Here is a 17391-nt window from a genome sequence, read left to right on the forward strand (position 1 = left end):
TAAGGGTGAGAGTGTATATCTCAAGAAAATATCTCATTCTGAGATGGGATCTTACTTTTCTTTGGCAGAGCCTCTGAAAGTCACATCATTTGACATAGGTCTCCGAAAACGGAGAGATTACAGAGAAGCAGTAACATAATTAACAGTCTGTTTCTCCTAGTGGTGCTTGGCAGCTGGTTCACTTTAGTGGACTTTCCCCTTATCCTAATTAGCATGTAGCTACAAAGTTTCCCCTGACAGTCCAGGCCAAAAGACAGGTCTTGTGTGCATTTATCACCTCCATTACCAGCCAGTTGGGTTTTCCCAGGCATCTGATAAGACTCCAAGAGTAACCCTGGGATGAAAGAGTGCAGTTCCCCTTTCTCCACACTGTGCCAAAGTTGTCTTAGTTGGTTGGATAGTCTTTTGTGTCCACACCAATGTTAACTTAGTTGATTGCATAGTTTTTCCTGCCAGTGTGAGTCTAAAAACCCCCAACAGCGGCCATTCAGAGCTGGAGCTCTCTTCCACTTGCAGTAATAACAGGATTGTCTGCCAGCCGGTGAATAAAGATGCTTAAGCTTCTAGTTTTGGGATAAAATCCGTCAACCTGCAACTAGGACACTTGTATTAGAGACTTGGGACAATGGCTCAGTAGCTAAATCCTCACCTTGCAACTGCTAGCGTACCATATGGGCAGCAGTTCGTGTCCTGGCTGCTCCACTTCCCATCCAGCTCCCTACTTATGGCCCGGAAAAAGCAGTAGAAGCTAACCCAAGTCTGCACCTGCACCTGTGCGGAAGACCCAGAGAAACTCCTGGCTCCTGGCTTCAAACCAGCCCAGCTCTTGCCCTTGCAGCCATCAGGAGAGGGAAACCAGTGAATGGAGCATCTCTATTTCTATCTCTTCTTCTGTCTGTGTAAGTCTGCCTTTTCACTAATAAATAAATAGATAAATACATCTTAAAAGCAACAAAAAAGAATCTATAGGAGGGGACATTGTACACAGCAGACGAAGCTCACACTTGAGATGCCTGCATCCCCATACGTGATTGCTTGAGTCCTGCTTCCTCTTCCCATCCAACCTGATGCAAGACAGCAAGTGACAGCTTCATATCTGACTCCCAGCTGCTCACATGGGATACTCAAAGTTCCTGATTCATAGCTTTGGCTGGGCCTAGCCATGACTGTTGCCAGCATTTAGAAAGTGAACCATCAGATGGCAGAGCTCTCTCTGTTGCTCTGCCTTTCAAATACATTTTTTGATTACAGAAAACAGAAAAAAAAAAAAAAAGCTATACTAGCCAAGAGAACGTGGCAATAGAATTGGAATATAGCACTAGTTTTGATCATATAAATATATCAGAGAGCTGATTTTTTTTTTACCCTGGGGACAGAAGGAGAATTCTGCGTAGCCAAAATCCAAGAACCAATTAATCTGAAATTGAATTAGCCACTGTCAGTAATCAATCTCAACGGAAAAAGGCATTATGACAATTTAATAGGAAAAGTTTAGTTTAATATTCTTTTATTGTACCATTACGGACCAACTGAGTAGTACTTAATCTGTATTCCCATGTACTCTTATAAAAATTCACTTGGTTGGGTCTGGCACTATGGCTCAGTGGCTAAATCCTTGCATTACATGCATGGGCATCCCATGTGGGCACCAGTTCATGTACCAGCTGCACCACTTCCCATCCCTGCTTGTGGCTTGGGAAAGCATGTGAGGATGGCCCAATGCTTTGAGACCCTGTACCCATGTGGGAGACCTGGAAGAAACAAAGTCCAAAGAACTGGGATGGCCCAAGGCCTTGAGAACCTGCGCTTGTGTGGGAGGATCCTTGCTCCTGACTTCGGATGGTCTCGGTTCCAGCCATTGCAGCCACTTGGGGAGTGAACCAACATTCAAACAGAAGATCTTTCTTTCCGTCTATCCTTTTCTCTGTAAATCTGTCTTTCAAATGAAGAATAAGTATTTTTAAAAGATTAATTTGATTGAATAAGGGTTTTTATTTTCATTTGTTTGAAAGGCAGAAAGAGAGAGAGTACATGTACACTCCCATCTGCTGGTTCTTGCTTCAAATGCCTTCAAAGCCGCTCTCTCCTAGCCCAGACAGAAGCTGGGGGCTGAGAGCTCAGTCTAGGTGTCCAATGTGGTGGCAGAAAAACAACATCTGAGCCAAATGCCTGCTCCAATGTTGTGTTTTAAGCAAGTGTTCACAAATTCTTTGGACTTCGTACTCTCTTGAGGAAAAAAAAAAAAGATTTTTTTTTAAGGAATTCTGATTTTTATCAAAAGGCAGAATTACACAGAGAGACAGAGAGAAACATCTGGTTCACTCCCCAAATGACCACAATAGCTGGGACTAAGCTAATTCAAATCTAGGAGCCAGGAGTTTCTCCCAGGTCTCCCACAAGAGTGCAGGGTCCCAAGGATGTGGGCTGTTTTCTGCTACTTTCCCAGGCCAAGAAGAGGGAGCTGGATCAGAAGTGCAGTAACTAGGACATTTGGGGTAACCTAGGTATTTGCAAGGGCAAGATTATCGCTTCTCGGCCTTTTGGCTAAGATCAAGTGCAAGGGCAAGGTTAGTCAATTGAGCCATTATGCCAGCACCAGAACTTAATATTTGTTATAATTATATTTCCTGTATTGAATAAGCAATTAATCATTTAAATACTTGTTAATTATTCAAAAATAACAAATGTGTTAACATATTTATATGAAAATAACCATGATTTCGGGCCCGGCGGCGTGGCCTAGCAGCTGAAGTCCTCACCTTGAACGTGCCAGGATCCCATATGGGCACCAGTTCTAATCCTGACAGCTCCAATTCTCATCCAGCTCCCTGCCTGTGGCCTGGGAAAGCAGTCGAGGACGGCCCAAGGCTTTGGGACCCTGCACCCGTGTGGGAGACCTGGAGGAGGTTCCTGGCTCCTGGCTTCAGATTGGCACAGCACTGGCCATTGCGCTCACTTGGGGAGTGAATCATCAGAAGGAAGATCTTTCTCCCTGTCTCTGTTCCTCTCTGTATATCTGACTTTGTAATAAAAATAAATAAATCTTAAAAAAAAAAAAAAAGAATTCTGGGCCCGGCGCAGTGGTGCAGTGGTTAAGGTCCTTGCCTTGCATGCCCGGGATCCCATATGGGCGCCGGTTCTAATCCCAGCAGCCCCTCTTCCCATCCAGCTCCCTGCCTGTGGCCTGGGAAAGCAGTCGAGGACAGCCCAAAGCTTTGGGACCCTGCACCCACGTGGGAGACCCGGAAGAGGTTCCTGGCTTCGGATTGGCATGGCATCAGCCATTGCACTTACTTGGGGAGTGAATCATCAGATGGAGGATCTTTCTCTCTGTCTCTCCTCTCTGAATATCCGCCTTTAAAATAAAAAATAATAAAAATAAATCTTAAAAAAAAAAGAATTCCTTTAACAAAAAAAAAATAGCCATGATTTCAAGATCAGAAATAGTGGAAGAGCGCGTGTTTATTTTACATGTTTGTAAGTCTCTGTAATGTCTGAATTCATAATGATGGCTACCCAGGGTATTGGCTTCAGACCCAGCATGTCTCCCAGGCTTCAGCCAGGAACAGGAGGGGCCACAGGAGCCAGTTACATCACCAGCCTGGTGGGAGTCCAGCCAACCAATGGCACACCTGAACAGACATTCCTTACCTAATTGGGTCATAGACCGCCCCTTTAGGCCAGCCCACGTGTCTAGGGGAGTATAAAATCCTGGACACGTGTCTCAGCTGCCCTTTTCGCCTCCTTCTTCCTTCCCCTCTGCGCAAAAGGGGCCCAGAAGCAGATTTTCCAATAAAACTTCTGTTGTAACTATGGACAACTTGCTGACATTATTCCACCAGTGGATGGGTGGTCAGTGGTCAGCATCTAACAATAATATAGAAGTAAATCTCCTAACCTGCTCTGCTGTCACTGTGTTGTCATACACTCATTCATTCTATTGAAATATATTGGTTTGCTTAAGTCACGAAATAAATCTGGCATTTCATAGCTAGGTGGTTAGAAAAAGGAGGAGTATTTTTTAAGAGCCTTTTGATATAATCATGTGTATTTCGTTTTATGATACTATCAAAATTCAGTAAGTGGGTAACTCTAGTTAACGTCAGCTAAAATGTGGAATCTAAAATGATAGTTAAATGTTTCTATTTTTTTTACCTTAAAATGCATTGACCTCTTTCATAGTCAAATAGACCTTGTTCTCACACATTAATTTGCAGCATCATGCATGAGTCATTCGGAAAATATTGCCTGACTATATTATTAAGTTCTTCCAAATGCTGGCATACTCTATTATCAAAAATTCCCCCATATTTATTAATATCACCACTGATCTCATCAGAAACATCTTTAACCATTGAGAAGACACGAAGCTCATGTCAAGTAAAAGTTTATTCGACATGCTAATTTTTGTTTGGAAACTGAGTTGTCATTGGCAACAAATACCTCAGCTCTTTTCCTTAAAGTCTTAGTGATATTTCATTCACGTCTATGAAAATATCAAACACTCAAATCTGAATAATAGTGATTTTTCAGTCTTTTAAAAATTTTGTTATTTTTGTTTGAAAAGCAGATTTCCAGAGAGAAGGGGAGACAGAAAAGAGGCAGATCTGCCATCCACTGTTTTACTCCCCAAATGCCCTCAATGGCCAGAAGTGATCCGATCCAAAGCCAGGAGCCAGGAGCTTTCTCCAGATCTCCCACATTGAGTGCAGCAGCCCAATGCCTTGGAACATCCTCATCTGCTTTCCCAGGTAATAAACAGGGAGCTAGATTGGACAAGAATTGGCACCCATATGGGATGCTGGTACCATAGGCAGAAGATTACCTGGCTATACCATTGGGCTAGATCCTTCAGTCATTATTATTATTAAAAATGATTGTCAGGTCCAATGCTATAGCCTAGTGGCTAAATCCTCGCTTCACATGCACTGTCATCCCATATGGGCACCAGTTGTGACCACTGCTCTGCTTCCCTCCAGCTTCCTGCTTGTGACCTGAGAAAGCAGGAAAGGATGGCCCAACGACTTGGGAACCTGCTCTGAATGGGAGACCCAGAAGCTCTTGGCTGCTGGCTCCTGGCTTCAGATTAGCTCAGCTCTAATCATTGTGTCCACTTGGGAAGTGAACCAGCAGATAGATAGAAGATCTTTATCTGTCTCTCCCTCTATCTGTAAATCTGCCTTTCCAATAAAAATAAACAATCTTTAAAAACAATTTTAGGGCCCGGCGTGGTGGCACGGTGGCGCAGTGGTTAAGGTCCTCGCCTTGCACACCCGGGATCCCATATGGGCACTGGTTCTAATCATGGCAGCCCCTCTTCCTATCCAGCTCCCTGCCTGTGGCCCGGGAAAGCAGCAGAGGACAGCCCAAAGCTTTGGGACCCTGCACCGGTGTGGGAGACCCGGAGGAGGCTCCTGGTTTCGGATCGGCATAGCATTGGCCATTGCGCTCACTTGGGGAGTGAATCATCGGAGGGAAGATCTTCCTCTCTGTATATCCGCCTTTCCAATAAAGAAAATTTTAAAAAAAAAGATTCACTCCCCATGGGGCCACAACGGCTGGAGCTGAGCCAATCCGAAGCCAGGAGCCTCTTCCAGGTCTCCCACGTGGGTGCAGGGTCCCAAAGCTTTGGGCCATCCTCGACTGCTTTCCCGGGCCACAGGCAGGGAGCTGGATGGGAAGAGGGGCTGTCGTGATTAGAACCGGCGCCCATATGGGATCCTGGGCATGCAAGGCAAGGACCTCAACCACTGTGCCATCGCGCTGGGCCCGATGCCAGCAGTTTTATCTACCGAGGGTTGCTTTTGCACCATTAGCCCAATGTCCACAACATTATTGTGAAAACAAATTCTGTAGATCACCAGGAAAGGTGTTAAGGATTCCACATACCTAGGAGTCCATTATCTTTTGAGAACTGCTGTGGCAGCTGCCAGTGCCCTATTTTATTCTTTTTCTAGGGCTGCTTTAATACCGTACCATGTCCTTGTGGACTTCAAATAGAAATTTATTGATTAGTAGTGCTGGAACATAGATGCCCAAAGTCAAGGTGTCAGTAAGGTCATGTTCCCTCAGATGGTTCTAGGGAGGGCTCCTTTTTGACCCTAGATCAAGAACGGGAAGCAGGTATTGAATCCAGACACTCTAATGTGTGACACAAGCATCCTAGCTGGCATCTGAGCCACTGGGCTAACAGGGAGCTTTTGGGGCTGGCAGTGTGGATCTGCACGTTAAGCCACCACCTACAATGCTGGCATCCTATATGAGCACTGATATGAATCCCTGCTGCTCCACCTCAAATCCAGCTCCCTGCTAATGTGCCTGGGAAAGCAGTGGAAGATGCCTCTTCCACCTGGGCTCTTGCCAGCTCTGGGGGAGATGCACAGAGTTCCAGGCTCCTGGCTTCTGCCTGGTCCACCCTGGCTATTGCAGCCATTCAGGGAATGAACCAGAAGGTGGAAGATGTGTCTTTCTCTCCCTCTCCATAGCTTTACTTTTAAAATAAATACCTTCTTCATTTTTTAAAAGGAAGTGGGTGGCTTTTTCCCCAGTTTCTGCAGCACCAGAAGTCCTTTTGCCTTGGACAGCCTAGTACCCCTCTCTTCCTCCATGTGTGTCTCTGTATGGCCTTTGCTTTGCTTTGTAAGGGTACTAATAACTGAATTTAGGGCCCGCTGTAATCCAGTATTACCTCCTCTTAACTAATTACATCTGCAAGACTCTGTCTTCACCCAAGGTAACATTCTGAGGTGGTAGCTGGCTCTGAGTCTGACGGACAATACTCAACCAAGTGAACCTAGTGATGTTCCCTACGTGAGGGTACACTTACCCCTAAGCTGTGAGTTGCTGCTACCAAATGCTCACAACTGCCCTTCCTCTAGAGGCTAGAGAATTCCCACCTAATGGTTAACTGCCATCCACAACATCTAGGACTAGGTTGAGCTGATGCCAGGAGTCAGGAATCCAAATCAGGTCTGCCATGTGGATGGCAGGGACCGAGAGAGTTGAACAATCACTCCTACTTCCCAGGGAACACATTAGCAGTATACAAGAGTAAAGAACCTGGGCTGGCAGTTAAACTCAGGTACTCAAATGTGGGACACAGCACCTTGGCTGCTGTCTGCACCACTAGACTCAACACCTGCCTCAAACAGGAGCTTTTTTCATCCAAAAGTTGGTCCTGCCAGAAGCAGCTCATAGCCAGTTGCTGACTGATACGGGGATACCAAAAGCTCACCCCCCAGCCTCAAGTTAGTACCATTTGAAAAAAGTCATATACCAGGGCCCAGAGCGATAGCCTAGTGGCTAAATCTTCACTTTTTTCCTAAGATTTATTTATTTTTATTGGAAAGGCAGAAAAACAGAGAAGAGAGACAGAGAGGAAGATCTTCTGCCCACTGATTCGCTTTTGCTGCATCGGGATCCCAGATGGGCGCCAGTTCATACTCCAGCTGCTTTACTTCCCCATCCAGCTCCCTGCTTGTGACCTGGGAAAGCAGTGGAGAACGGCCCAAGGCCTTGAGATCCTGCACCCGTGTGGGAGACCCGGAAGAGGCTCTGGGTTCCTGGCTTTTCATCAGCTCAGCTCTGGCCATTGCAGCTGCTTGGGGAATGAATCTCTCTTCCTTTCAGTATATCTGACTTTCCAATAAAAATAAAATAAATCTGAAAAGAAAAATTATGATCCCTTTCACATAATGAAGCTCTCGGCCTGCAGAAATGGCAAATTGCTGCCTCTGAGCACTGCCCTTTGTAAATGGGGAGTTGGGAGCCGGCAGGAAAGCTAACAGTCTCACAACTACTGTTTCTTTGAATAATACGCCATCTTTTGTTTCTGAACCAAGGCTACCATATCTTCTGCTAATACCCACACCATTGTGGTAGACTATAATACAGTAAAACAGCAGATCCTTCATGCTTCTTAATGCCCATGTGGCCCCACGTACCTAATGCTGAATATTGAAATGCCATGTTACGTGGTAGCACCCCTAGACAGTTAGTGTAAGGGAAGGAAAACCCTTTTGGAAGAACACCCACAGCCCCCGGTTCCCACAGACATACCAAAGAACCAGAAGCTTTTAGTAAAACACCAGAAAATACACAATGACAATGAGGTGCCATGAATTAGAGCAGTGGCCCAAACATATCAGACACTAGAATTATTAGATCTAGAATAGAAATATGTTTAAAATCTTTAAAGAAATAAAAGATAAAATTTGAAGAAGCAAGACACTATTTTTTAAAAATTACCACTTAGAAGTAGGTATTTAGCCTATCAGTTTAAGATACCTGCATCCCATATCAGAATGTGTAGGTTCAGGTCCTGGCTCTGGCTCCTGACTGGAGCATCCAACCATTGCAAACCCAAGAAAGCATCAGCGATGGCTGAAAACATCCCATTCCTGTTGCTCAGGTGAGAGACGGGGTTGAGTTCCCAGTTTCGGGCAGTGCGGGGGGTGCTCTGTGTCTGTCTTTCTCCTTCTCAGTCGGTCTCTCTGCTTCTTAACTAATCATATATTACATATTATATTTTTTACGCTCAGAGATTCTCATCATTCTAAAATGTAATCATCAGGCAAAAAAACAAAAACAAAAACAAAAACAAAAAAACAGGGAGGACCTGGCGCAGTGGCCTAGTGGCTAAAGTCCTAGCCTTGAACACACTGGAATCCCATATGGGCGCCGGTTCTAATCTTGGCAGCTCCACTCCCCACCTAGCTCCCTGTTTGTGGCCTGGGAAAGCAGTCAAGGATGACCCAAAGCCTTGGGACCCTGCACCTGTGTGGGAGTCCTGGAGGAAGTTGCTGGCTCCCGGCTTCGGATCGGCGCCAGCTGTTGCAGTCACCTGGGGAGTGAATCATTGGACAAAAGATCGTTCTGTCTCTTCTCCTCTCTGTATATCTGACTTTGTAGTAAAAATAAATAAATCTTTAAAAATATATATATATAGGAGACGTGGGTGGGTGGACATTGTGTGGCACAGGACACCCACATCCCATATTGATGTGCCATATATATGTGTATTATGTGTGTGTGAATACGTGTATTACCTATCACATATACAAAGCAACCTGGTGATGAGGATACTGCTTGAGACACCCATGGCCTGTATAAGTGCCCGTTCTTCAGTCCCAGCTCCATTCCCAGTTCCAGCTCCAGGTGGAGGATGGCTTACGTTGCTGTTATACACAGGGAAGACCTGGTCCATGTCCCTAGTTCCCACCTACCACCTTCAACTTGGCTCTGTCATTTTGGGCATTTGGGGAGTGAACTAGTAGGTAGGAGATTCTTTCTCTGTCTCTGTATTGTTTTTTGTTTTGTTGTTGTTTTTTTTTAATAATTCATTTTAATCGGAAAGGCAGATTTACAGAAAGATCTTCCATCTGCTGGCTCACATCAAATGACTGCAATGACTGGAGCAGAGCCCATCTGAAGTAGGATGCAAATTGTTGCCCAAATGGGATGCTGTTGCGTACAGGCAGAGGATTAGCCAGTTGAGTCATTGTGCTGGCCGCTGTCTTTGTTTTTCAAATGAATAGAGCTTTATAAAGTCAGAAGATAGAAACATTGTGCTTTCATTCTGCTAAGGAAAACACACATACACATTTACCCCAAAATTGTGTTTCAAGTACCAGGGATTGGGCCCGGCGCAATAGCGTAGTGGTTAAAGTCCTGGCCTTGAACATGCCGGGATCCCATGTGGGCACCGGTTCTAATCCAAGCAACCCCATTTCCTATCCAGCTCCCTGCTTGTGGTCTGGGAGGGCAGTTGAGGAAGGCCCAAAGCCTTGGGACCCTGCACCTGCATGGGAGACCTGGAAAGTTCCTGGCTCCTGGCTTCGGACTGGCATAGCATCGGCTGTTGCGGTCACTTGGGAAGTGAATCATCTGATGAAGAATCTTCCTCTCTGTCTCTACTCCTCTCTGTACATCGGACTTTGTAATAAAAAATAAATAAATCTTTGAAAAAAAAAAAGAAAGAAACAGGTATTAAGTCTAAACTCGGGGAATTTGCTACCCAAATAGTAAAAAAATATATATATAAAATATATAATCACATATAACATATAAATTATGTATAATAAAGTATATATAATATAATATATAACTTTTATATAATATATAATTTATTATTACTACTACTGTTATTTATATGTATATATGTACATATATATATATAAAGTGTGGACATTCTAGCACAGTGCCACAGCCAGATGACACCGTATGGGACACCCACATTCCATACTGATGTGCCAGTTTGAGTTCTGACCACTTTAACTTCTGACCCAGCTGCATAGTAATATGCCTGGGAAGGCAGCAGAGTGTGCCCAAGTCCTTGGGTTGCTTCTACCCATGTGGAAGACACAGATGGAGCTCCTGGCTTCAATCTGGCCTATCCCCACCTGTTGTAGGCATTTGGGGGAAAGAACCAGTAGACAAGAGATTACTCTCTCTCTCTTCCTTCTTTCAAGTTAAATAAATAAATTTTTTGAAGTCAGTCTTGATGTGAGAGTTACAGGGAGAGAAAGAGATCTCCCATCTTCTGGTTCACTCCCCAGACGGCCATAATGCCCATAGCTGATCTGATCTGAAGCTGGGAGCCAGGAGCTTCTTCTGGGTCTCCCATATGTTTACAGGGACCCAAGGAGTTGACCTGTCCTCCACTATTTGTTTGTTTGTTTGTTTTATTTCTATTGTAAACTCTAGAGAGAGAGGAAGAGAGGATCTTCAGTCCAATGATTCACTCCCCAAGTGGCCGCAATGGCCACAGCTGTGCTGATCTGAAGCCAGCAGCCAGGAACCTCTTTCGGTTCTCCCACACGGGTGCAGGATCCCAAGACTCTGGGCCATCCTCTACTGCTTTCCCAGACCACAAGCAGGGAGCTGGATGGGAAGCAGGGCTGCCAGGATTAGAACCAGCGCCCATATTGGGATCCCTGCGTGTTCAAGGCAAGGACTTCAGCCATTAGGCCACAGCCCCAGGCCCTGTCCTCTGCTGCTTTACCAAGCCATAGCAGCAAGCTGGACTGAAAGTGGAGCAACTCTCACTTGAGACCATATGGGGGATGCTGCCACTGCAGGAAGAGGCTTAACCTGACATGCCACCACAATGGCCCCAATAAACAAACCTTTTAAAGAGAAAAAATACAAATATTTGTGAGAGGCAAGAAGGAAATTGATGACTGCCCAGGGCACTGGAGGCAAGGGGCTGGGTCTGCTCCAGACCCAGCATGTCACCTAGGCTTCAGCCCAGAACAGGAGGGGCAACAGGAGCCAGTTACATCACCGGCCTTCGGGATTCCAGCCAGGATTCCAGCCAACCAATGACATACCTGAACGGACATTCCATACCTAATTGGGACATAGACAGCCCCTTTGCCAGCCCACGTGTCTAAAGGTACTTCTCAATACATATCTCATAGGCCCTTTTCACTTCCTCCTTCTTCCCTCCGCTCTGCGAGACGGGGGCCCAGGAGCAGATTTTCCAATAAAGCTTTCATTACAACTTTGGATAACTTGCTGATAATATTCCACAAGCAGGCGGTTGGTGGTCATCACCTAACAGAAAAGTGGACAAATAAAGTGCAAGAGACACATCAGTCAGACTTTAATACAATATACCGCATAATAAACTATGCCAACAACTCAGAGATTGCCTCTAGCATTTGTCTCAAGCTTGCTGGTCTGCAGGTTCCCTGTGGTCCAGCCCTTCTAGCTTCAGGCTCCGTCTGCAGCTAGCCTTAGGCTGTGGGTGGGGCTTGGCTCTGCCCCTCCCGGGGTGGAAGGACAGAAGTGGAGTTAAGCACTGTTTACTGCTTGGGAGAATAGGGAGGAACACATTATTCACTGCTACTTCATGGAAATGTGAGAAAATTGTTGCTAAAGAAATACATAAATCAACCATAATGTACATTTGTAATTTCCAAAAAGACCAGTGAGTGTCAGGCACTTAGTAAAAATTTACTGTTTTTAATCACACAAAGGGAGAGAAAGAAGGAGGTGAGAGGGAGGGAAGAGAAATGGGAGGGAGAGGGTGTATAAAACTTGATAAATTATTAAAGTAAGTGTGTCTAAAACAAACTGCACTTACTAAACTTTCCAATTCACTTGGCATTTGAATAATAGAATAATTGTCTATTGTTGTCATGGCCTTGTAAAATAGCTCTCCAAAATACAAAGAAGCCTTTTTAGACCCATGCTATTCATCTGCTTTGTTATCAAAACTAAAAAATGATTCTAAAAGTTTTCATGAGAAGCCTTGACATTACATTTGGCAGATTGACTTTGAAATTAAATATAACAATGCCTTAAAGTTGTTTCATTTTGTCTTTTTTTTTTAAGACTTGCTTTTTTTTTTTTTAAAAAATTATTTATTTGGAAAGGCAGATTTAGAGAGAGGAGAGACAGAGAGAAAAATCTTTCAACCATTTTTCACTCCCCAAATGACCTTAACAGCTGGAGCTGAGCCGATCTGAAGCCAGGATCTTCTTCCAGGTCTCCCACATGAGTGCAGAGTCCCAAGACTTGGGTCGTCCTCCACAGCTTTCCCAGGCCACAAGCAGTTAGCTGAATGGGAAGTGAAGTAGTCGGCACAGAAACTGGTGCCATTTGGGAGCCCAGTGTGCAAGCCAAGGAATTAGCCACTGAGCCATCACACCAGGACCCAGATTTAGTTTCAGTGCTCTGCATTTGTACCTTGAGATTCTATCTCTGAGCATGTGTCTGATGTGCCACCTAAGCTTGAATGTGAGCAACAGAGATACCCAGCATGGGTGGTCACCCAAACTCAGAACGATGGCCATCCCTGGGATCAGGGGTCTTAGCAATTGGTGCGGAATCCCAACACAAATGCCTGGTCCCAGGACACGTTCTGGGTCCATATTGATCTTTGTGTTGGAGGCAACCTGAGCAGAAGCTACAGAGGATCAGACTATGGTGAGGAATAGAGCTTAGCTTCTGGACAACGTTGGGACAACAATGGTGGAAGAGCAGCCTCCAAAAAAAAAAAGTCAGTCATCTGAAAACCCATCTCAACAGCATCTAACAAATACTGTCCCTGGCTTGAATACCTGGAAAGGAACTGTCCATTCTCTGTCAACAGACACTGTCACTAAAATAGCAATGTGTGTGTGGAAAGGAGTTATAATTCCATCAGTCTGTTATTTAAGTGTACCCCGACATTGCTGCTACAGGCAATGTCAGACAGTCCAGCATTCCAGTGTCTAGATATGTCCAACAGTTTTATTGGGAGTCCACCTTTGATTTAGAAGTAGGGATGCATACTGCCTTGTATCATCACATCTGAATATGATAGTACCTATTATGCCATCACTATAATCCCCTTAAATTAGAAGCCATGAAACAAAATCAAAAAAACTTAAAACAAAAACTTTACAGCATCATGAACTCAAAAAACTCGCCACTGAATAACCAATACATGGGTGAAGAAAAGGAAACACATGGGCCCAACTCGGTGGCCTAGTGGCTGAAGTCCTTGCCATGAACACGCTGGGATCCCATATGGGTGCTGGTTCTAATCCCTGCGACTCTACTTCCCATCCAGCTCCTTGCTTGTGGTCTGGGAAAGCAGTCTAAGACGGCCCAATACTTTGGGATCCTGCACCTGTGTGGGAGACCTGGAGGAAAGTTCCTGGCTGCTGGCTTCAGATCGGTGCAGCACCAGCCGTTGTGGTCACTTGGGGAGTGAATCATCGGATGGAGGATCTTCCTCTCTGTCTCTCCTCCTCTGTATATATCTGACTTTGCAATAAAAACAAATAAATCTTTAAAAAAAAAAACCACAAAAGTCTCTAGGATAAAATGATGCCACCGTGTGATCCATGAGATGGCAATGAATTCCACAAAAGAAAAGAAACTATTTGAAGGAAATGAAAACAAAAACATCAAAACACCTGGGATGCAGCAAAAACAGTATGGAAAGGGAGTTCTTAAAATTCTACACTAAGGGTCCTGGCTCAGTATCCTAGTGGCTAAATCCTCACCTTGCAACCACCAGGATCCCATCCAGCTCCCTGCTTGTGGCTTTGGAGGGCAGTAGAGCATGGTGAAGAATCTCAGTTTCAAAATCCCAACCATTTGTTTATGGCTCATTGCTACTAAGAAACTGTACAAGTTTGCAGCCTCATAACAAAAACTATGTGACCTTTAGTATTGATGGATCCTAATTCTTATGAATCAAGGCCCACCTAAGTCTGGTTATCTCACAGGTGGCTCCAAGAAATTAAGTGGGTGCTTACCTTAGTTGCTGGAGGCCTGGGCCGTCCAGCCAAGATAGGTGGGGAATGTGTGCTATTTCCCCTCACCTTGCAGGCTGTTGTGAATTTCCCCTTTTCAAGCTATTGTGAACTGCCCTATAAAAACCCTATGAATGTGCTGTTGGGGTCTACTCTCAACCAAGAACCCAGACTCGGATGTGCTGAGCTTCAATAAACCATAATGTGCACTTGGATCAACTTCAGACTCCTGGTGACTTCTGGGGATCTCAAAATCTGGGCACAACACATGGCCCACGGTCTTGGGACCTACACCTATGTGGGAGACCCGGAAGAAGCTCCTAGCTTTGGATCAGCTCAGCTCCTGCCGTTGCAGCCACTTTGGGAGTGAACCAGCTGATGAAAGACCTGTTTGTTCTCCTTTTCTCTGTAAATCTGCCTTTCCAATAAAAATAAATCTTTTTTTTTTTAAATCTGCACTATGTTTATGTTTACAGTTCTGAAAATTGTCAGCAGATTTACAAATGAAAACTAAACACTATCTTAAGTAACAACAACAAAAACAGACAAACAAAAACAGCATGAAAGTTCAGGGAAGGGGCCGCTGCTTAGACTCTGCAGCACTGACATACCATATGGGCGCAAAGTCAAGGTCTACTGCTCCACTTCCCATCCAGCTCTCTGCTAATGTGCCTGGGAAAGCAATGGAAAATGGTCCAAGTTTGAGCCATTGCACTCATGTGAGAGATCCAGATAAATCTCCAGGCACCTGGCTTCAGATTGGCTCAGTTCTGTCCATTGAAGATATATTTATTTTTATTGCAAAGGCAGATTTACAGAGAGGAGATACAGAGAGAAAGTTCTTCTTTCCATTCGTTTACTCTGCAAGTGACAGCAACAACTAGCGATGAAACTATCTGAAGCCAGGAGCCAGGAGCTTCTTCTGGGTCTCCCACTTAGTTGAAGGATCCCAAGGCTTTGGGCCATACTCCTCTGCTTTCCCAGGCCACAAGCAGAGAGCTGAATGGCTAGTGTCGCAGCCGTGACACAAACCAGTGCCCATATGGAGTCCTAATATGTGCAATGCAAGGATTTAGCCACTAAGCCATCGACCCAAGTCCAGACCTTTTTTCTCTCTCCTGTTCTGTAATTCTGCCTTTCAAAGAAAATGAATAAATTTTTTAAAATGAAACTTTAAAAGAACAAATGATTGAGAAACATCATTCTAAAATTATTTTTAATTGAACATACAAATGTGTAAAAAACATATCAAATTATATACAAATAGTGAAAGTCTTATGATTTCTTAAACAAATATAACAATTTACAAGAAATGTAACAGAAATACTAGATACCACTGCATAAATATATATCTGCAATTTAGACTTATATGAGGGCCCGATGCCATAACATAGCAGCTGAAGTCCTCGCCACTTCACCACATCTCTCCATCATAATACCCTACATTCACCAAAACCAACCTCTCCCATCTTTTTTCCATTATCTCTCCATTACTTCCCCTTATACCCCCTTTTACCCATCCCCCATATTCTCCCATTCTTCCATAACCATTAACCCTCAATTAAATCACCGCCCATCTAATCCTACCACTTTCTATCACCATTCCTTCATCACAACCACACAACACCCACCACACATTAACCTTCAAAATAACATCAACAAACACACAAACCCACAAAATCCTACACATCCAAACCTCCAACCCACAAAAACATCCCAAAATACATTCACCTCAAACAAACCACCCACCCAATCTCTTCCAGCCATATTTACCTATTCACCAACCCCATCCTTATCCATTCAACCCCAATCTCCATTAACCATACCCCTCATCTCCAACACCAACCATCACCCTCAATATTCCAGTTACATCCCCCTACTCTTCAATCCCCTCCATTTGTACCCATCACCACCACTTCCTCCCCTCCTCACCATCATTAACATTTACCTCAATTACATAACCTCATATTATTACCAAATTTCCCTCATCCGACAATTCCTCTAACAACAAAAACAACAATACACACACCTTCATCCAATCCATCTAAAACACCCCACAATTAAAACGCTAAATAAAAAAACAACAACAACACCACTAACCCTCCTCCCAAACCAACTCCTCACAACCAACAATACCAACACCAACACCCCCAAAATAAACAATCAAATCCCCTATTTCTTAATCAAACCCAACCCAATCTTGTAAATATGTTCTTGCTGCGGCAGTACATATACAATTAATTGATTGAAAATAAAATTGCTTGGTCTATCGGAATGTGCAGAGGATACCTGGCATCACAACAGAAGACAGAACAAATCAATCAACCACTCCAGCCATATGTTGGCAGTGAAAAACTGGGCAAACAGAGACTCTAAGGTGGACTATGTCAATCAGTGGATTCTGCAGCAACTTCCTTGTGCTTGGGATAATGAGATTGGGAGCAATTCATAACTGTTGAACTATCAAAACCACTTGAGCAAAACCCTCAGAACATGCCCCACATCAGGGACCTGGGGTGGGTGGGAGACTGGGTGGGGCTTCTCCCTTTATCTTCCCCTTTACCCTAGATATAGAAAAAAAATGTGGAAATAATAGTCTTACCCAGTTTCCTGCAGCCCTTGAACCTTTGTGCCCTAATTAACTGTGTAAAGATTGTCAAAAATAAAGGAAAAAATTCTTATTAAAAAAAATAAAATTGCTAAGAATATAAATTGCTATCACCTAATGAATGAATTTACAGACAAGCAAAGCAGAAAAATCTTATAATCAGTCAAGGCCACAAAGGCCAGAGCTATGCTAATCAGAAGCCTGGAACATGGAGCCTCTTCTGAGTCTCCCATGTGGGTGCAGAGTACCAAGGCTTTGGCCCTTCTTGACTGCTTTCCCAGGCCACAAGCAGAGAGCTAAATGAGAAGCAGGGCCACCAGGATTTGCACTGGTATCCATATGGGACCCCAGCATGTGTAAGGTGAGGACTTTAGCCACTAGGCTACCATGCTGGGCCCAAGTAATAGAATATTTTTTTATATAGAATCTTTTTTTTTTTTTAAAGATTTATTTTTATTATTTTTTTATTGGAAAGGCGGATATACAGAGAGGAGAGACAGAGAGGAAGATCTTCCGTCCGATGATTCACTC

Source organism: Ochotona curzoniae, unplaced genomic scaffold (genome assembly GCF_017591425.1).
Source record: "Ochotona curzoniae isolate NIBS_2020 unplaced genomic scaffold, NIBS_Ocur_1.0 contig_3819, whole genome shotgun sequence".
Classification (NCBI taxonomy): domain Eukaryota; kingdom Metazoa; phylum Chordata; class Mammalia; order Lagomorpha; family Ochotonidae; genus Ochotona; species Ochotona curzoniae.